General features: G+C 39.5%; 1 protein-coding gene across 2 annotated transcripts in view; it reads left to right on the plus strand.

Moving 5' to 3' along the window:
• Positions 1–15486: 15486 nt before the first annotated feature.
• lepr (leptin receptor) overlaps positions 15487–23082 on the plus strand; it is a 69200-nt gene continuing 61604 nt past the window's right edge. Inside the window, exon 1 of one of the 2 annotated variants that reach the window (XM_083566039.1) lies at positions 15487–15637. The gene's annotated coding sequence lies outside the window, so the exon portion shown is untranslated. The remainder of the gene's footprint in view (positions 15638–23082) is intronic. The other variant, XM_083566042.1, reaches the window with a different exon arrangement.

Below are 23082 nucleotides of genomic sequence, written 5' to 3' on the forward strand. Positions count from 1 at the left end.
TGAAATTATGTTATAATGTGTGTGTGTGTGTGTGTGTGTGTGTGTGTGTGTGTGTGTGTGTGTGTGTGTTCTTGTTCTCCTATCCCAGTGGGGACTTCAACCTGAATGCACACTGACTCATGGGGACCCATGTCACCGTGGGGACCTAAATTGAGGTCCCCACCAGCAAAGCCATACAAGCACCTCCCAAACATTGTCTAGACACGCCCAGTGAGATTTTCTCTGAAGACCCCATAGGGTCCATTTTCAAGACAAAATTTGTGTAACTGTGTAATCTATGCGCCCCTAGAGGTCACACATGGTATTGCCGACCCCACCCTTAACATTGTTCTAGAAGTGTGTCTCTAGCGCCATCTATCGGTCAATAATAAAATATAAATGTAACGTATATTACACAATAGATTATTATACTACAGTGGAACCCGGTTATGTCGATGTCCTAGGGGGACGCCAAAAAGCATCAAGATAACCGATGATCGAGATAAACGAAAATCAATATGGCGGCAATATATTAACGTGCTTGAAATTTCTTTATGTACATGATGTGCGTTAATAAATGAGAATGTGCATGCACGTGTTTTTGGAGGTTTATTTTACACAACAGCGTTGCCGCGATTTGTTTGATGAAGGTATGCTATAAAAATACATACAGTACATGTTCGTTAACTGTCAGGAATCCACCTGCCACGCCCCCTTCGGCAGGTGCTTTCTCGGCCGCTTTCTCTGAAGCTCCCGGCTTTAATCGCGCACATCTGGTGCTCGTTTATCATCATTACCAGCTCCTATTTAAACTTCCACACTCTCACCGTCCGTTATTGTTGGTATATGTTGGTTCACGGCGGTCGTTGTTATCGCGCATGCGTATCCCGGTACGTGTCTTCCCACCGGCACTCTCTCAACGGCTGCTCTTTTCTTCCCAAAGCGCATCGCGGATTCCCCCCCCGATCCTGCCGTTGTTCCTCCTACCCAGCGCGGCTTTCGCCTCCCGTTAATCGCGTAACATTTAACAACAAAAAGCAAATGTGCACTAACTAACAGCAGAGATTCACCAGTATACAATACAACACCTGTAGCAGCTGTAAGACTTGATTTTTCCCCAACTTTCGCGAGTTCTTCTGCGGCTGCGCAGTGCAGATCGAGATAACTGACGTTAAATGGCAAATTTTTCCCCCCTTGCGCTCGAGATATCAGGGTTCGGCGACATAAAAAAATCGACATAACCGATAAAAAATGCGTAGACAAAGCGAGAATTTGGCGGTTCCACTTCAAAAACGTCGACTTAATAGAGTTGTTGAGGTAACCGAGGGCGAGATAACCGGGTTCCACTGTATTTAGTTATTAAAAAAAAAAACTTTCTTTTGGCTTCTCCTATCAGGGGGCGCCACAGGCGATCATCCGCATGTTTGTTTTCTAGATCTGTTAAAACTGAAGCCCTTAATGTAATTTATTGTGGATCTGTCTATATTCAAACACTCATTGTTAATGGCTATAGGAAATTCATCAAAAAGAGTTTGGCCAACTCCAGGTTTTTCAATCTTAATTTTGCTTAGACTGTTGAATGCCAGGGGAATCTATATTCATTAATTGTCAAAACTACTTTAATGTGATTTAGTTAATGGAATATATTATTATTATAATTAGTAGTAATTTATTATAATTGTATTAAATTATGATAATTAAATGATTATACTTTTTTTTCACTTTCTGGCTGAGCCTTTCTGCATACATAAAACAGAGTTTACAAAGAGTTTACTTTCAACAGATCACTAAAAAACATTTAACAAACCACCAGGTCCTGATATTATACAATTGTTGTACCTAAAATTGGCAGCTGCTATTTTAACTCTACTGGACTATCTTTTTGATATTTCACTACATTATATACAAATGGTGTTAAGTCCCCCACTTACGATGGAAATATGCCATGATGACTCCATTGTAAATTAAAAAAAACGTCAGTTGAAGATGGTGCTATGACTATGACAACCTTTTCGGCTTAATGCTGATTTATAATTTTCTGCTCTAAACTGATGGTTTTCCTCTTCTTTTTTTACTACCAGCACTAGACTTAAATTGCTCCCCTGGTGGTCTAGTGGTTAAGATGCAGCGCTCCCACCGCTGCGACCCGGGTTCGATTCCCGGTCAGGGAACCATCCCCAGCCACTCTTAGTGCCGGTCCCAAGCCCGGATAAATTGGGGAGGGTTGCGTTAGGAAGGGCATCCAGCGTAAAACATGTGCCAAATCAAACGTGCGGAGGATCCACTGTGGCGACCCCTAACGGGAGAAGCCGAAAAGAAAGTTTTACTAGACTTAAATTGCTGTTTGACACCATTTGAAACAGATAAAAATACACACTAAAACAACTTTACTCTGTCAAGCACTAGCGAGAGTGGGGCATCTCACAGGGGGGAGATATGCTCATCCCGGCTGTGCGTCCAACGTATCGTACATCGTACATGGATGCCTAAGCCTGTTGTGCCAAATTTTCAATATTTTTACAATTTTGTTGTATTGCAATCGAACCATTGTAACTCCGGGATTATCTGTATTAGATAACAACAGACATTCAGCAAAGCTCTGTGCTCTTTCAAGGCCTTAAAAATGAACTACTAACACTCTATTTTCATATAAATGTTTCATGACTTTACTATAAATGTGTAAATTTATTGTAATTGCTAACCACTTAGATAACAGAGCTACTCATTATACTCTCAGTCCATATCTGACAGTCTCTGGCTAGTAGTGATGCCATGATATAGCTTTGGCATGATCTAATAGAGAAAGGAAGAATGGGGCCAAATACATATCTCTTTATAAAGCTAAAGAGGTGAATAGTACAGATATAATGCCATATAATCCAAAATTTGGATCCAAATTTAAAAAATCTACTGATCCAGCATCAAGATGTTAGTGCTGCTCATTAAGTAGGTGGGCAATGATTTGCTAACAACATGGCTAAAGCCCCTGAAAGGTGCACACAGGCGGACTATATTCTATGCACAACATGCAACTTTAAAGAGATTAAAGACTGTAAAGTGTGGGGAGGGGACAGTGTAGCTAGATGAGGAGGAGAGTGAAGACTGAAAGAAGAATAAGATGGTTGAATCTGATGGAGGAAGACTTTAGTGTGAGATTCAGGGAAGAGGTCAGACAGGTGCTCGGTGGTGGTGAGGAGGTGCTGGATGATTGGGGAACTACTGCAGAAGTGATAAGGGAGACAGCTAGAAAGGTACTTGGTGTGAAATCTGGAAATAAAAAGGAAGATAAAGAGACGTGGTGGTGGAATGAGGAAGTGCAGGAGAGCATAAGGAGAAAGAGGTTGGCAAAACAGAAGTGGGATCGACAGAGTGATGAGAAAAGTAGGCAGGAGTACAAGTTGATGTGGAAGCAGGTAAAGAGGGATGTGGTGAAAGCCAAGGAAAAGGCATATGAGCAGCTGTATGAGAAGTTGGACACTAAGGAAGGAGAAAAGGATTTGTACCGATTGGCCAGGCAGAGGGATTAGAGTTGGGAAAGATGTGCTGCAAGTTAGAGCAATTAAGGATGGAGATGGAAATGTATTGATTAATAGGGAGAGTGTGTTGAGAAGACGGAGGGAGTATTTTGAGCAGCTGATGAATGAGGAAAATGAGAGAGAGAGAGAGAGAGAGAGAGAGAGAGAGAGAGAGAGAGAGAGAGAGAGAGTAGGTTGGATGGTGTGTAGTTGGTGAAGCAGGAAGTGGATAGGATTAGTAAGGGGAAAGTGAGAGCAGCAATTAAGAGGATGAAGAGTGGAAAGTCAGTTGGACCAGATAACATATCAATAGAAGCATGGAGATGTTTAGGTGAGATGGCAGTGGAGTTTTTAACAAGATCGGGTAACAGAACAAGAGGGATGTGCAGACCTGCAGTAACTACAGGGGAATTAAGTTAATCAGTCACACCATGAAGTAATGGGAAAGAGTAGTGGAAGCCAGGCTGAGAGAAGAGGTGACCATGTGTAAGCAGCAGTATGGTCTTATGCCGAGGAAGAGCACCACAGATGCATTATTTGCTTTGAGAATGTTGATGGAGGAGTATAGAGACGGTCAGAAGGAGTTGCATTGTTTGTGGATTTAGAGAAAGCGTACGACAGGGTGTCTTGAGAGGAGTTGTGGTATTGTATGACGAAGTCAGGTGTGTCAGAAAAGTATGTGAGGGTGGTGCAGGACATGTATGAGGACAGTGTGACAGCAGTGAAGTGTGCAGTAGGAACGACAGACTGGTTCAAGGTAGAGGTTGGACTGCATCAAGGATCGGCTCTGAGCCCTTTCCTGTTTGCAGTGGTGATGGACATGTTGAAGGATAAGATCAGAAAGGAGTCTCCATGGACTATGATGTTTGTGGATGATATTGTGATTTGTGGTGAGAGTAGTGAGCAGGTTGAGAAGAGCCTGGAGAGGTGGAGGTACATGCTGGAGAGAAGGGGAATGAAAGTCAGTAGGAGTAAGACAGAGTACATGTGTGTGAATGAGAGGGAGGGCAGTGGATGGGTACAGTTGCAGGGAGAAAAGGTGGAGAAAGTGGAGGAGTTCAGTTATCTGGGGTCAACAGTGTAAAGTAATGGAGAGTGTGTTAGAGAAGTGAAGAAAAGAGTGCAGGCAGGGTGGAGTGGGTGGAGAAGAGTGATAGCAGGAGTGATTTGTGATAGAAGAGTATCTGTGAGAGTGAAAGGGAAAGTTTTTAGGACTGTCCTGAAACACTTAAATTAGCACTTTTCAAGTTTGTAGAATTCAAGAGTTATATTTATATTAAGTTTGTAATCTGGCATACCAGTGTAGATTTATTCATTACTAGAGACTCGAAGCACTTTTGTACGACGCTCTGGATAAGGGCGTCTGCTAAATGCCGCAAATGTAAATGTAAATGTAAATGGTGAGACCTGAGACGTTGTATGGTTTAGAGGCAGTGGCATTGAGTAAAAGACAGGAGGCGGAGCTGGAGGTAGCAGAGCTGAAGATGTTGAGGTTTTCGTTGGGAGTGATGAGGATAGACAGGATTAGAAATTAGTTTATTAAAGGGCCAGAGCATGTAGGACAATTTGGAGACAAGGTGAGGGAGGTGAGATTGAGATGGTTTGAACATGTGCAGAGGAGGGACATGGGGTATATCAATAGGATATTGCTAAGGATGGAGCAGCCAGAAAGGAGGAAAAGAGGAAGACCAAGAAGGCGGTTTATGGCTGTGGTGAGTGAAGACATGCAGTTAGTTGGGTTGGAAGCTGCAGATGTGGAGAACAGGGGGGTATAGAGACATGGTTGTGGGTTCAAGCCCCACCATCGGCAACGTACATTTTTTATTTCTCTTTTGAAATATTATAGTTTGTCTACTTTGTGACATTAAACTGTAAATCTTTTTGTTATTTAAAGAGACCTGTTTAAAAGATTGCTTTATTTTTTTGTCTTTTTAAGACTTATTTGGCCTACTTTTAATGTAAGTTACAGGGGACCCAACCCCAGCCATTAGGGTTGCACAAGCCAGCGCACTCTTAGTGCCGGCCCCAAGCCTGGATAAATGGGGAGGGTTGCTTTAGGAAGGGCATCCAGCATAAAAACATGTGCCAAATTAAACATGCGGATTATGAATATGGATGATCCGCTGTGGCGACCCCTAATGGGAAAAGCCAAAAGAAAGTAATGTAACATGATGTTGAAGTATGAAAAAGAAGCCATGTTGTTTTTTTAGGTTTATTGACTGCTTGCACCAGTCAGATCTGGTAGCTCAGTGGGTAAGGTTTAGGTTTACTGATCAGCAGGTCTCCATTTGGTTGTGGCTTCAAGCCCTGCCATCACTAATGTAAACTTTTTATTTCTCTTTTGAAATTTAATAGTTTTTCTACTTTCTGACATTAAACTGTAAATCTTTTTGTTAATTTAAGAGACCTGTTTAAAAGATTGCTTAATTTCTTTGTCTTTTTTTGAAAGACTTGCTTGGCCTACTTTTAATATGAGTTACAAGGTGTTAAAGTATGGAAAAGACGCCATTTTGGTTTATTAGGCTTATTGACTGCTTGCACAAGTCACATCTGGTAGCTCAGTGGGTAAGGTGTCGGTTTACTAATGAGCAGGTCTCCACTTGGTTGTGGGTTTAAGCCCCGCCATCGCCAATGTAAACTTTTTATTTCTCTTTTGAAATCTAATAGTTTGTCTACTTTGTGACATTAAACTGTAAATCTATTTGTTAATTAAAGAGCCCTGTTTAAAAGATTGCTTTATTTCTGTCTTTTTTGAAAGACTTGCTTGGCCTACTTTTAATATGAGTTACATGGTGTTGAAGTATGGAAAAGAAGCCATGTTGGTTTATTAGGCTTATTGACTGCTTGCACAAGTCAGATCTGGTAGCTCAGTGGTTAAGGTGTAGGTTTACCGATCAGCAGGTCCCCACAAGGTTGGTTGTTCAAGGTTCTAGTTCATTAGTGAGCATTGGAACCAAATAATCCTCTTCTTTGACAGTCTTCTACATCTGACAAACATGACAGTGGAGAATCATCTTCACCTGTTAATTCAAATGTGAAGGTCATGATGCTGAAGAAGAAAACGTTTGGTGGAAGCAGTTCACAGTGTGGCTGGCTTGAATGAGGAGACAAGCACTTACAAAACACCATCTTTAGCACTAAAACTTGGGCACAACCTCAAGGAGATAGCAAAAATTATTGAATGTGAGGCGATGATGTCGGGAACACCTTTAGCAATGTGCAAGCCTTCAAACAAATCTGCGAAACTAAATGGTGTGAGTGTGTCTCATCCCAGGCCCTCAGAAATTTGAGCGAGGCAAAGTGGAACTCTTTGCAACTTCTATCCCTTGCTGAAGATGTGAAAAAAATGCATCAGTATCTTGACAGACGGAGTAACGAGAGCCAAACAAAACTTGAAAACGATCCAAATAACAAGCACTGGGCAGAAGTTGCAAAAGTGACACTCTGTCAGATGATTTTGTTTTATTGTAGAAGGGAAGGAGAGGTATCCAAGCTGTCCTTTACTGCCTTTACACTGAGGGACACCTCACTGACTCATTCAGATGTTGCGCTCGCTCTGACAAACCTTGAAAAGAAACTGTGCAAGCACTTCCAGAGAATTGAAATAAAAGGCTAACGTGGACAAAATGTCCCCGTTGATCTCACTCCTGATATGGTGACCTCAATGGAGTTACTTGTAAAGACTTGCCATAACTGTGATGTGCCTAAATAGAACGTGTTCATGTTTGGACGACCACAAGCACTGAGTCACTTTAGATAATCAGACAAAATAAATGTTGAAGAGAATTAAGATATCACAGATTCTTGTTTTTGTGGAATTGCCCAAATGTCCAAACGTTTCAGGTGGTTGTTAATCATGGTTGTACATCAAATATCTTCTACTTCTACCTAATATTTATATAGATATATCATATAGCAATTTATCTTGCTTACGGTTGATCACATGCATGTTCTGTTTTAATTGAAATAGATTCCAGTATGCACAGATCATTATTTATTTTAGACCATGATGGTGTAAATTAACATTGAACATTTCCTGCTTGTCATATAACATGAGTGTTGTAGATACCAAAATGTGGAATTTTTCAGACTCTCGGAATTGAAGAGAATTGAATGTGTTAAACAGGAAGTAAGGTAAGGCTTGTTTACTGTTTACTTACTTAGAAATTGTCAATTTAAATATAAGAGATGATGGAAAATAGTGAAAAGCAAAATAAAAAAATAAAAAAATAATGAAAACAGTTAAATTCTCCCTTTTAAACAACACTACTTATGGTCTGAACTTAATCTTCATCTTCGTTAATGTAATACACAGTTATAATTGCAGGTAAATTGGATAATCTGCAGATAATTTATAATAGTAGGGGTTGGTGGTAAGACAAAATAGGGACGTCCCCACCAGAATAGAAAAAACGGACAAAAATGTAGCTCTCTAAACTTGTGTATTTCTGAAAATAAAGATGATTTTTGGGAAACAAAAAAAATCCTAAAGAGACATCTGACTTAAAATTGTGGCCTTAATGTATTTAGAAATCGATGTCCCCACGAGTAACAACCCAGTCCCCACCATGTAGCAAAAACAAGTGTGTGTGTGTGTGTGTGTGTGTGTGTGTGTGTGTGTGTGTGTGTGTGTGTGTGTGTGTGTGTGTGTGTGTGTGTTTAAGCAATAGATATCAACAGGTCTAAATCATCAATATATATATAAGTACTTCTTGGAAAACATTGGAAATGTATATTTATTCCATGAATTGATGAATTTTATTATAAGTATGAGCAAATCTGCTCTTTTGTAACCTGCAAGGATTTTCCACACACACTGTCTAAGTTCCATCTAATTATACACATACTGTCTTATTATCTGCTTTTCAACAGCTCCCTATGAGTGACTAAATTATGTGTGTGTGTGTGTGTGTGTGTGTGTGTGTGTGTGTGTGTGTGTGTGTGTGTGTTTTCGAGCATGTGCGTGATAGGTGAGTCATTCAGTGGTCATCCAGTGGTAAGTAACCTAAGTGAGGCCTGTTGATATAATGTGATTAAACATCATAAGTCTTGCACTCATGCCGCTGGACAGCTTCTGCCATGTGGATATTTATGGAATAGATACATTTTATCTCCATTTATAAATGATGGTATTGCAGTGACAATATTTTATTGTTTTCATTTTAATTTGAGATTCTACATACATTGTACATACAATGAGAATACAACAGTATTGGGGGAAAATTCAACTGTACTATTTACATTATATTGTATAAATTTTTCATATATATATATATATATATATATATATTTTTTTTTTTCATTATTATTTCTTTCTTTCTTTCTTTTTTATTAATTCTATTGTAAGTGTGCAAAGGTGTAGAGTACCTGAAAATCATGAGTAAATGTATAGATACTTTACTGCAAAACTTACTGTTTTTTAACAGAACTTGCATATTTCAGTCATAATAAACGTACCCTCCAAGATGCGCTGGTCCTCAGCACCAATACACGTCAGTAAAAATCCCAAAATGATTGATGTGGTTTTATTTTCTAAAATACAAATCAAATTGTACACCTCAACACTGCATTAACCAAAATTAACACAACAGCCTCTTTTACATGGCAGATTAAAATCAGAGTGAGATTCAACAAGTTGGTAAAAAAAGACAAAGAAGTAAAGCAATCTTTTAAAAAGTATCTTAAGTTAAATAAAATTATAGTTAGTCACAATGTAGAAACACCATTAGTATTCAGTGTACAAATAATATTAAAGTTAATAATTTTAGATAAAGTAAAACCCAATATTCAGAGCTGACTGACTGATTACAACATAGTAAGGGTCATTGTCAATTAAAATATAGTGGAGTAAGAAGTACATATTGAATATAAGAGTAAAAGTTGCTTATATCTTTGATAATCAGTAAAATTAGAAAGTAGCCAAAGAATTACAGAAGTATAATAATGAAGTACATTTACTTAAATACTTCACTCCACTGTAATTCTGTTAATAACATTGTCTTTATTTTTAATAATTACCTAATTTTTACTACAACCTTGGGCTACAGATGGTTGCCAAATTAAAAAGAAACTTGATGGCTCTGTTGTGTTGTGTGTTGTGTTTTAATTTAGTAGCATGAGTGGTCTCTTCTAGAAAGACCCCACCCACCATTTGCAGGGAATGCAGGTTCACTTTATGGTGTGAAGATGAAAATGTTATAAATCTATGGCTATATGCTATGGCCTTCACACTCTTCAACCTGATCTCAACCCAATTTAAACCTATAGGCAATTTCAGGATGACGTGTTTTAGGGCTCTTTCCATCACCACCATTAAAAAAACCATCATCATCATCATCATCATCATCTTCTCCCGCTTATCTGAGGCCGGGTCGCAGGGGCAGCAGTCTAAGCAGAGATGCCCAGACTTCCCTCTCCCTAGACACTTCTTCCAGTTCTTTCGGAGGGACACCGAGGCGTTCCCAGGCCAGCCGGGAGACATAGTCTCTCCAGCGGGTCCTAGGTCTTCCCCGGGGTCTCCTCCCAGTGGGACTTGCCCGGAACACCTTCCCAGTAAGGCGTCCAGGAGGCATCCGGAACAGATGCCCGAGCCACCTCAGCTGACCCCTCTCGATGTGGAGGAGCAGCGGCTCTACTCTGAGCTCCTCCCGAGTGACCGAGCTTCTCACCCCATTATAAAAAAAACAAAAAAACAAAAAAAAAACAAACAAAAAAAACCCTCCTTGAACTGCCACCTTAACGTGGTGAAGGGGTTTGAGTACCCGAATGACCCTAGGAGATATGTTGTCCGGGGCTATATGCCCCTGGTAGGGTCTCCCAAGGCAAACAGGTCCTAGGCGACGGGTCAGACTAAGAGCGGTTCAAAAACCCTAATGAGAAAAAACAGATCTAGGGCCGCAACGCGCCCGGTATGGCACAGCCGGGGCCCCACCCTGGAGCCAGGCCCGGGGTTGGGGCTCGTATGCGAGCGCCTGGTGGCCGGGCCTTCCCCCACTGGGTCCGGCCGGGCTCAGCCCGAAGAAGCGACGTGGGGCCGCCTTCCCGTGGGCTCACCACCTGCAGGAGGGACCGTAAGGGGCTGGTGCTGAGAGGATCGGGCAGCAGTCGAAGGCGGGGGCCTCGATAACCCGATCCCTGGACACGGAAGCTAGCATTAAAAAACCAATTGAGGGATTTTCTTTGGAATGTAATGTGTTTGTCCTCCAAGCAGAATCTTTTCTAAGAGACAGTGTAGTTTTTCCGGTAACGCATATCAACCAACACCTTATGAAAATACATACTTATTTCTTGCATATATACACATTATTAATTTGATTGCACTTAATGCAGTAAATGTTTTATTTTATTCTCTTTTTGCAAAATCACTCTGAACTATTTTTAACAATACTGCTGTCAAATCTAAATTAGCTGTCTGATTATTATTGTCATTGATGTGTACACATTTATATTCCATTTAATAAAAAAAATTTTTTATGTACTTGTTAAACACTATTGTTCACAGCAGAGACGGTCATTAAACATTCTATTGTATTTAATAAGCCTCACTGTTTTAAACCAGTTCTATTAATGGTGCACACAAAACCTTTTTTAATATATTATAATTTTATAATGTATTACAAATATTAAAATATTACTGTGCTGTGTGTATGTATGTTTGTGTGTGTGCTATCTGTATCATGTTTCACTTCAGTCTACTAATTGTGACTTTGCTATGTGGATGAAACTTTGCAAGGCCAGAGATGAGTCAGATGTGAAGTCTGTAAAGATTTCTATGACTGTGAATTGCATCATGCTTTACACAAAGTCTGTGCTAAAGCCAGCAGAGCTCAGATGAGGACAAATGCCTCTTACTGTGGCATTTAAATAGACAAAAAAAAAGGGCAAATATTAGAATTAATGTTGTAAATGTAGGTCAGTGCTTCTGATAATGTGTAGGCCAGCAGAGAAGGCCTTACTGGGTCTGACGGCCCGCCACTGACTTTAAACATAGTGTATCTAGTATCATACTTGTCCATATCAGCTGACAAACTTTATAATATTTGTGTGATTAAAACATTCTTAGATAGGCTCTGATTTAAACATGATTAAAATTTTGTTGAAATTATGTACTTTGCAAAAACAGTGAACAAAGGCAATTCTTTGTTTTTCGAAGAGTTGCACACATGCATCAGTTTAACTGTTACTGAAAAATGTATTCAGGGTTTTTTAGGACCTTTGCTACATACAGTGCCTGGTAAAGGTTTGGAAACACAGAAGTCTTTTATTTGTTTTTGAGGTTTACAGTATACGTAACAAACTAGCTAAAAGGAAAAATCACAAAAACTGTATAGTAAATGATTGGAAGAAGGTTCTGTGGACAGTTAAGTCCAAATTTGACATTTTGGCTTTAACAGAAGAACTAACAATGATCGGGCAGAACTTTATGGCCACCGATTAGGTATAATCTTGTGACCACCTGCCTTATATTGTGTTGGTCCCCCTTTTGATGTCAAAACAGTCCTGACCATTTGAGCATTACCAACATTAACTTCTTCAGCAATTCGAGCTACTCATCAGTTGGATCGGACCAGCCAGACTTGGACTCCCATGACCCTGTTGCCAGTTCACCACCGTTCCTTCCTTGAACCACTTTTAGTAGATACTGACCCAGTTTTGGAGATGCTCTGACCCAGTCGTCTAGCTGTCACAATTTGGCCCTCGTAAAACTCACTCAAATCCTTACGCTCGCCCATTTTTCCTGCCTCTAACACATCAACTTTAAGAAAAAAATGTTTACTTACTGCCTAATATATCCCACTCACTAACAGGTGCAACGACAAAGAGATAATCAGTATTATTCACTTTGCTGCTCATAATGATATAATGTCATAATGCCTGGTTGGTGGATGTAAGATGGAGAACAAAAGAGAAGATGTTAGCAGTTTCACACCCCCAGTCATGCATGAAGGTGGAAGCTTAATGGTTTGTGCTTGTTTTCAAGCAGGAAAGGTTGGAGACTTATTCCGGGTGAAGGGAATACCGAACCAGCATGGCTACCATTCCATACTTTAGCGCTATTCAATTCAATGTGGACTTTGGCCAATTGGAATCAACTTCACCCTACAACAAGACAATGGCCCAAAGCATACGTCCAAGCTCTGTAGGTGTTATTTAAAGATCAAACAGTTGGCTGGTGTCTTATCTGTCATGAAATGGCCTGCCCAGTCACTGGACCTAAATCTCTTGGCAAGACTCATAGTAAAATATTTCAGCTAAACTGGTAGTCCATAGTCATATCTGTCCCAAAATAAATGATTTATTTATTTTCCTCACAGTTAGATACAGTTTAGGCTTTTAGCAGTCAGTACATCATCATATATTTATTGTTTATTTTAAATTGAATTGATTATTTAAAAACGCAATATTTAGCTATAGTAATGTATATGGAGCTCTGACCAACATAATCAGCAATCCTGGCACACATTCAGCAATCCAGTTCATCCTAGAGGTGTTTAGAGGGGTTGCGTTTATATCAGTGTGCAGCAAATTCAAGGGTTACCACTCGAATATCATCTAACTATATCTTCATGGAACTTGTTTCTTGCACAGCCGGACTGTCATGCTAAAACACTGATTAGACAGTAAATACATACAAGATATCTGTGTGCCTCATGCATTGGGGCAAATGTTTGGCGAAGATTCACTATGAGTTACACCATATGTATGATGGCCAGGTGTGCACAGAAGTTTGCCTGTATGGTGTATGGAAGGTTTATTTCCTATGTTGTCACTATTGTATGGACAGGTTTGTTCCCTTGGCTCAAAGTCTGTTTATAATAATTACACAGGAGGTGGGTAATATCCATCTAGAAATATTATATACATTTTAGACGGTAGCATCCTCTCAGTTTTACTGACAGTATAAGAAAGATTGATATCTGCCAGTCACCTCTTTTTTTTGATTGTTCTATTGACCAAGTGCAAATGACCTTGTTCAGAGGCTGTTAAATTACTCTGAGAAGTAAAAATTATCTTAGAAATCAAGCTTTAATATTCATGTATGTTTTTTGTCATCTTCAGTAGCCACTTGGGCAAAGTATCCCAGGAACACTAAGGGTAAGGTAGGAATAAACAACATATGGGAATACAGTTTGGTTCAAGCATGCATACACGTTCACACACTTCACATGACATGCAATCCACCTAAGATCCTAATGTCATGTACAGTATGTGCTCTTTTTATATGCTCTATTTATTGTGGTTTTTGCAGATACCGGTATTAAAAGAGCACTTGTCTACATGCACTTGCCCCAGGGTTCATTTGAAGGGATCTGATGAGACCTAGCTGGACATTTTACTTGTGCAGCCTACTTATAAATATTAATCCTGCACATTTCATGGAACTTCTTTGTGGAAAAAACAGCCACCTGTTAATGCCATCCAGGCAGGCTAAAGATAGTTCTCTTTAAACCCACTCTTACTGTTAAACACAGCTGCCACTGTGAAAAATAATTATAGCTAAAAGTATAATATATAAATATATTGATAGACATTTACAGGCCTTGTAACTACTTTTCCAACTCCGATATGTGTTCTGCTCTGAACAGGTGCTGGCACCAGCATTTCAAGGAATTTATGCAGTCAATTTATAGGTGTGTATCTACAGGGAAGTGAGGCTCTGAGGGAAGCCTAACTTGAATTATTAAAATCTTTAAATTTTGTATTCAACAGTCATTTTAAACAAGCTGCACACATATAACTGTTTCATAATTATTTGCACCCCCAAAATAAACAGCCAGCAAAACCCTTATCTGGAATAACAGCTCTGAGTGTCTTCTCGTAAAGTTTAACAACATTGAAGACCCTTCAAGTTCAAGTTTATTTCTATAGGGCTTTTTACAATGGACAATGTCTTAAAACAGCTTTACAGAACTTAAAAATGAAAGGAAATTATGTGTGTTTATTCCTGATGAGCAGCCTGGGGCGACTGGGGCAAGGAAAAACTCCCTTAGATGGTATGAGGCAAAAACCTTGAGAGAAACCAGCCTTTCAAACGTTCAATAAAGTCCAATGTCCAAATTCAACATTAAGTGGGATCCAAACACTGTCAGGAAGGCTATTCCAAAGTTTAAGAGCTAAATGTGTGAATGCTCCACCGCCTTTATTGGACTTTGCTATTGCTACACTTGAAACGGTATGGCAATTCCATACCATACACCACTGCCCCTCTACAAAGGATAACATGCACTTAGTCATGTGACATTTTTATAGAATATTAAAGACACTGTTAAAATAAAGGTAGAAACAACTAAACATTTACGAGCAAGACCTACTAAATACTGTAACATCCTGGCAGAAGGCAACCAGGTTATGAAATAGTTTGTTACTTAGACCAACTTGGAATGTTCAACTTGATCCTAAAATAATTCCATCAAACACATTTGTACCTGCACCACCTGCTAACCAGAGGTATGACAAAGTACATGAAATTTCACAAGGAAGTTGCCCACAAAGATTATTGTTGTCTGCAGGAAATTAAATCAGTGACTGAAGAATTTCCTACATGCAATTAGAGAGAGGAAAACACATTCACACTCTCACACACACACACACACACACACACACACACACACACACACACACACACACACACACACACACACACACACACTCGTGTAATTACTGGAATTCAATATGTTGTACTGTTAACACATCAAAAACATTGGCTTTTGTCCATACACATGTAGATACACTCTGTCTTCCTTTGAAGCACACACACACACACACACACACACACACACACACACACACACACACACACACACACAAACACACACACACACACACACACACACACACACACACTATAATGCCTGGAATTCAATATCTGTTACTGTTACCATGTCAAGAGCTATGACATCTCTGACATATTGCCAAAAGCAGATACCCTCTATCTTTTTTTCAACACACAAACACACACTTTGATTGACGATTGGTGTGTATTTCTGGCCTTTGCTCTCTCTCTGCCTGGAGACCACTGGGGAAGTCAGAGTCCGGCTCTACATAATTACTGGATCCAAACAAATTGTCTGAACTCCTCACAAACTGACCATGCTGCTATTCAGCCGCTTTTCAGACGTCCAAACACAAATAACCTGAAGAAGGTGAGTCTATCTGATTATTACAACAAAGAGCAATGAAAATAACGCTCGAAAAGAAAGTAAAAAAAACACGTTACAGTGAATTTATCAAAAAATTTGTCTACAGTGCTATAGTGTTATAAAATATACAGTAATTTAACCAACAATGGGTTACCAAAGGCAGCAGAGTATGAACTGTGGCTACTACTACTGTGGCTACATAATTAAATAATACTTGTATACTGTACCTGGTATTTCATTTGCTTTAAGTCCTTTTTGGGAATAAAAGAATGCATTTGAACAAAGTATTCATTCATAGTTAGGAATGCCAGTTCAATGCGATCAGTGACTTCTTCTTAAGTTATATTACCTTTACAATGTATACAGTAATAACCTGTGTAAAGCTGCTTTAAGACAATGTTCATAGTTAAAAGCACTATAATTAAAAAAATGAATTGAATTGAATGGATTACTATCATGCAGTTGATCTAGAAGAAAAGCTATGTAAAGAATGCAATTAATTTATTAAGATAAGGGTTAAGCGGATTTATATACAGACCCCTAAAGTACAGTGGCAAAGAAAATATACCTGGGATGACATGAGAATTTTTTTTTGAGAGGAACAATATTAAATTCCGTTCATTTATATCTGTTTACAATAGGTAAGAAATTATAGAGTATTACTCCTTTACAAGTGTACAGTAAGTGTGCTGAAATGATGTTAAATATAAGCAGTGTCTCCGTTTTATAACAACAGCTGTTTTTAGAGAATCTAAAAAAAAAATACAGAGTAACTGTTGTAATGCATGTAAACAACCAATAGAAAAGCAGTAAATCAAGCAAGGTTTTTGGTAGTCAACACATCATGCACATGCTCTCTAAACAAGTGAACAATATTTCGAATAATTTGAACCAGGATGTAGTGTAGTCTGGTTTTAGCAGGTTTCTTTAGATGTAAATGACTGGTTTTTGAATTAAGCTAAAAAGTATTCTGATGCTTTTTTAGACATCTAAGAGTACATGTCAGATTAAATCGTTGGTCCTCAGTTTATCATTGCCTTTTAACAAATATAACCAGGAAGTCCCTGATTTAAAATAAATAAATAAATAAACCACACAAAAATATTGAGTTGTAACACTAGGCTGGTATGACTGGTCATTTGAATTAAGTGAATTTAATTCCATTCTAAATGGTTTGAATGGTTTGTGTTTTGTTGAAAAATAACCTATAAGTATAAAGTCATCTATAAAGTCAGCTAGTGTTTAATGTGTTTTGTTGTCTCTGATACAGAGGAAAGAATATTACTGTACAACACTTGAAATATACACTTAATATAGAAATAGATGTATTACATTCATAAAATAAGAGAATGCTATTTGACAGTTAAAGGGGTCTGTTGTAGCAAAAGGTTTGAGAATCCCTGAACTAAACCATAAATCAAGAACAGTGAGAAAAGATAGTAGTTTATGCTGTTTAAATTGTAGTAGATTTATGTATGCTCAGGGATGCAGTAAACTTGCAACTGTTAAATACATGTTTTTTAAGATTTTAAATACATTAATACATTAATTCATACAGAAATGACACTGTGAACTTCTGGGCCTGGTTCTGTGCCTCTGAGCCTCTGTGGACGTCTATAATTGTGACTTTCAGTTTTGACTACATTGTACTTTTATAGGTCATGAAGGCTTAGAGCACAGCTTCATCCAACTTCTCTTTCTTTTATTTTACTTGCTTTATTTGCATCTGAAAACAAGTAAACAATTTTACAAGGTCTCCACATCACCGAAATAGCTCTACCTAACTTTGTGAGCACAATTTCATGCTGACTCTGAAAGCATCACATGATCTTTCCTCTTGGAAAAATGTAGTTACACCCAGTGAGACTTTACAGGCACTGTACATTTAACTTGGCATGGAGAAGTAAAATTGTATAAACTCAGTAAAGCAGACCTGTCAGTCATGTGGCATGTGAATCTGCCTCCATTTCAATGGTTATAATTACAGTCCAGTAGAGCTTGTAGTGCATACAGCATGCCTGAAGATCAAACACCACAGTCATAGGTTTGAAGGGGGACATGCGATAACCCTAAAATAAGTAACCAATCAAGTTACTACTGATCTGGCTTTTTTGTGCATGCCTTTCCTTCATCTACATGAGTCATCCAGACATCTCTGCCTCCGGAATTGCCTTATAATTGGATTTCTTCGTATTTTCAGTAAATAAATAAATAAAGGAATCACATTCAGAATTTCCATTCTGAAGTCTGATGTAATCATTAACTGTAGCTCTTTATCCGTCTCATGTAATGAAACAGTTAAGAGCTACAGATGCAGGTTAGGCAGGTTTATAAAGTCAATAATTCAATCCATAATTCAGAAATATGGTCAAAAACAGGTAAACAGTCAGCCTATTAAAATACCTTAATAAAAAGATAGCAAACATGCCAACACAATACCACGATTTGGTAAAGACAAACTAAATGCCTGTGAAAATTATTAAGCGGCGCTATGTTTCCACAAGCCACTGCACCTCAGTGAACCACCATGTTTGTTTGTGAACCTGATTCAAATGCATGGTATTTAGCATTTGCGTGTATACTTACGCTTCACTTCACTCTTTGTCTTTCTGTTTTCTACGGTTGCTGTTATTGTTCATCTTACTTGACTTCTTGATCTAGTTATTGCTCTCTTTCATGTTAATTGGTGTTTAATTTTCTCTATCTTTGCCTAAAGCACCAACATTAAAGATTCCTGCACTTGCTTCTGCTTCCTGCCTCATTATATGACAGTGGTATGTGGGGTGTTTGAAGGCAGTGATGACTGTTGGGAATTAGAGTCGATATTGCGTTGTGACAATCTGTCACTGTGCTGTTGCCACATGACCGGCTGATAATCCCAGGAATGTGCAGGGGTACAGGTGTTCATGTAAATGTGATTGTACTATGACTTTGGTTAAGAGCCAACAGAAGCAAATGTTAAAATATATATATTATTATATATTTATTTCCTTAAACTAGATTTTGCCAAGATACAATTATAATCTAACCTTTAAGATTTCATATAACACTTTTTATGAGATAACCATCTCAGTCAGCCAATGGGAAATTATAAGCACTATTTGCTTTTAAAGTAAGAAAAACACAAAAAGCAACCAATGTAATGTCAAGCCTAATTACTTCCACCCTGCCTAGATTCTCAATTTAGTGTGTGTCATCAATTACAGATGTCCCAGGAGGGGTAAAGGATCTGATGATCTTCAAACCCGCTTTCCCACCATACATACTTCTTGTACAAACTCATTTATATTCTCTTCCATTCAAGCATCATAATGATGCTCATTAGGTCGACTTGAACCCATGTTTATTAAGGTCTGACAAAAAGCATCTGTTTTTTACGCTCTCCTGTGAGTTCACGGACTGCATGTGTTTTTTAATTCTTGGAAGGAGACAGAGTACAGATGAAGACAGCACCGCATGTGTTCTATCTTGGCTAACAATTTAGCACAAAGAGATGTCTCGAACAGAGCCATAATTCGCTTCTATTTCGAGGTGGATGAGAGAAGATCAGGTTATTTACCTGTGCATGCTGGCACACAAGCACATAGTTTCATTGTTCATTCATTCATTTCATACATTTTCTCCCGCTTATCCGTAATTCGGGTCGCGGGGGCAGCAGTCTAAGCAGGCATACCCCGCCTTCGACTGCTGCCCAATCCTCACAGCACCGTCCCTTACAGTCCCTCCTGCAGGTGGTGAGCCCACGGGAAGGCGGCCCCCCACGTCACTCCGACGTCACGGACCTTGATATTTCCCTCGTAAGGGACCCCGGAGCATAGAGGGTTAAGGGCCTTGCTCAAGGGCCCAAGAGTGGCAGCTTGGCGATACCGGGGCTCGAACCCCAGACCTTCCGATCAGCAACCCAGCGCCTTAACTGCTGGAGCCACCACTCCCCAGTTTCAGTGCTCAGTGCTCAGGTTAAATTGTTCCTCCTAATGCTGATATATAAGCCAGTGTTATTGCATTATGTTGATCAGTGCTGTACAAATGACGCAAATGTTATGAATATACTGTGAAATGATCAGTATCTACAGATCAGATTAAAGATTTATAATTTGTATAAAATTACAGTTTCATAATGCTATACTTTAATAACTAATTATAAATCTGGAGAAATACTAAGACATACTGTATATTCTTAAAGAAAAGCTAGGGTGTATGCTGATTTTCCTAATACTTAAACTTTTGGTGCCTAATTATTCTAAACACCTTATTAGGCAAATGTTACACAATTGTTGCTGTTCCTTAGCAACTCATGGCCAGAATAATAATACAAATCCTTGTATCTGAGCAACAAACCGGTATTAGATATGACAGCACAGGAACAGAAATGCTTTTTGTTAATGAATTAACTCACAGCTACTGTTATATATTCTCAACTGTACCTTTACTTGTTGCTAGGCTGTTACATGTCAAGTCAAGTTTATTTCTATAGCGCTATTCACAACAGACATTGTCTCAAAGCAGCCTTACAGAATTTTAAGAGTTAAGGTGAATGGTGTGCATTTATCCCTAATAAGCAGCCATGGCGACTGTGGCAAGGAAAGACTCCCTTAGATGTTATGAGGAAGAAACCTTGAGAGGAAACAGACTCAAAATGGGGAACCCATCCTCATTTGGGTGACATCAAGAGTGTGATCATAAATCTTTAAACATTACAGAACACTGGAGAGAGAACTAACCGGAGCACTAAAGTGTAAGATTAGGAGTAATGTTCTTTCTACAGTCTTTTACAGTCATTTGTGGTTATAAAACTAGGAGCTACTGACATGTATGTATGTGTCTTAAATATGTATATCCCAAATGGAAATGTTTATATAGTGAAATATATATTTTTTAAGTTACATAAACAGAGTAAAGTGGTAAGTTATAGGAAGTGGTTAAGCCCCTTGGTTACTGATCAGAAGGTCAGGGGTTTACGACCCCAGTATTGCCACCTGCCACTTTTGAGCCCTTGAGCAAGGTCCTTAATCCTCTGTGCTCCAAGAGGTGCTGTAAGATGGCTGACCCTGCAATCAGACCCCAGCTTGCTAACATTGCTGGGATATGTAGAAAGAAAAAAAAATTCACTGTGCTGTAAAGTACATGTGACAAGTAAAAAGCACCTTTACTTTTAAAGCACAAAACCAATATTGGGCCCTCAGGCAGCACTGTGTTTAAAACAGTTATGATTCTGTAATGGAAATCACTGCATGGGCTCATAAACACCTCCAGAATTCATTTTTGTGAACACAGTTTGCCAGGTCATTCACAAATGCTGGTTAAATCTCTATCATGCCGGGGCGCTATCGAGCTTGTCATTGAGTAGGACGTGGTGTTAGGGGGCTCCGGTGGACTAATGTTGTAATTGTTATTATTTCGAGCTTTTCGCTTTTATTTTTGCTCTCAATCCCTTGGTTTACCTGGGAATCTAGAGGTAATTATGATGTCTGGTAAAACCTCTAAGACCCGTAGCACAACTCAGTCGCAACTGCGGCCTGGTGCAACAGTTGCGGCCTCGCCTTCTCGTGATTCACCCCCGTGTGAAGGGCCCATTGTTTCACAGGCAGCTTCTAAGGCTGATATTGACTCATTAAAGTCAGAGCTGCTGTCCTCTCTGAGGTCCGAAATCATCGACGTATTTAAGGCTGAACTACGTGCATTGGAACGTACATTGGGAAACGATTTGCTGACAATAAATTCGGAGCTGCAGGCGGTGAAGGCGCAGCTGTCCAGCGATAGAGCTGTGAATGAGGCTGCGGTGCGGGAACTAAAGGGCACCGTGGTTGAAATGGAGCGCTCACTTTCTGTTTGCACCGATGATATTGCTGTACTGCAACGTGACATACACCATCTTACTGCTGAGTACAATAAGCTGGAGACCAAATGTGAAGATCTGAAAGCTAGATCGCGGCGCAATAATGTCCGGATAATCGGTGTTCCTGAGGGGCGCAATAGCTCCACTACCGCGAATGTTGCCGTGCTGCTGAAGGAGGCACTGAGTCTGGAGAAGGAGCCGGTTCTGGACAGGTCACATTGCACTTTACAGCCCGTACCAAAACCTGGTGAACGACCACGAGCCATTGTGGCCAGATTTCACTATCATAGCGAATGTCTGGATGTCTTGCGGCGTGCCAAAGAACTGCAGCGAATTCAGTTTCAGGGTCTGAACGTTTCTATTTTTCCAGACCATATGGTAAAAACCGCAAAAGCACGGGCTGCCTTTAACGAGGTGCGGCGGCAGCTCCGTGGCATTAAAGGTGTGCGGTACGGGTTATTTTATCCAGCGCGGCTACGCATCACACACAACGGTGTTGGGAAAGATTTTCTTTCACCTGACGAGGCCAGCGAGTATATAAAAACTTTCCAAAGTGTGTCTAAAGTGTAAACATATTTTTTGTCGCGGTTGGTCGTGATGTTTGCTCCTTGTTTTTCATGTCACTGCACTATTCACAAACTCCGTGTGGTGATGCTGGTCTTTAACTTTTTATTTATTTATTATTATTCTTTTTTGTTTGTTTGCTTTTTTTAAGTGTTATTTTTACGGAAATCAAAGTGTGAGTGATCCTAAAAACTTAATGTTTGTTTCATGAACGCTTGGTTGATTTATGTTGGGAACTTATTTTCCTCTAGAAACGTTGTTTATATGTTTATGTAGACCGGGAATAAGCAGCAGCAGTGAACTAGATATAGTTGCACGTAATTTATGTTGTGTTTAATCTGCTGGAGCCTTCTCTTTGTTAAGGATGGGCTTGTTCTCCGTGTCGTTAGCACATTTATTTGTGTGGGCGGCAATAGGTTTCTTTTTTGGTAGTTTATGTTGCTGTCCCCTGGGGTTATTGTTAGGATGGGGACTCTACTTGTGTGTTGGGTTTGTGTTTGAGTGTCTGATGCGCGCGCACGGGGGTGGGGGGGGGATCCCCCTGGCTTCACAGGTCCTGTTTTCTTTTTTTTTTTTTTGTGTAGTTTTTGGATGAATGGCTGACAATAATACAGACTCACGTTTAGCTGGCAGTGGTGCACCTGTCCGGTTCCTTAGCTGGAATATTAGGGGTATGGGTAATCCTAATAAATGGTCTAGGGTTTTTACCCACCTGAAACGCTTACGCGCCGACATAGTATTTTTACAGGAAACACACCTCAGAGTCAGAGATCATCATAGGCTTTACCGGCCTTGGGTGGGTCAAACTTTCCACTCCAATTTCAATTCTAAGGCACGAGGGGTGGCAATCCTAGTAAATAGAAGCATACAGTTTTCACCTACCCATACATTTGCAGATAGGAATGGCAGGTATGTCATTGTGGCTGGTACGCTGATGCAGACCAAGGTTCTGCTGGTTAATATTTACGATCCAAACTTTGATGATCCTGATTTTGCGAATAGGTTACTTGGCAGTCTTCCCGTTGTAAATACCCATTTGATCATTTTT

Source organism: Silurus aristotelis, assembly GCF_946808225.1.
Source record: "Silurus aristotelis genome assembly, chromosome: 2".
Taxonomy (NCBI): domain Eukaryota; kingdom Metazoa; phylum Chordata; class Actinopteri; order Siluriformes; family Siluridae; genus Silurus; species Silurus aristotelis.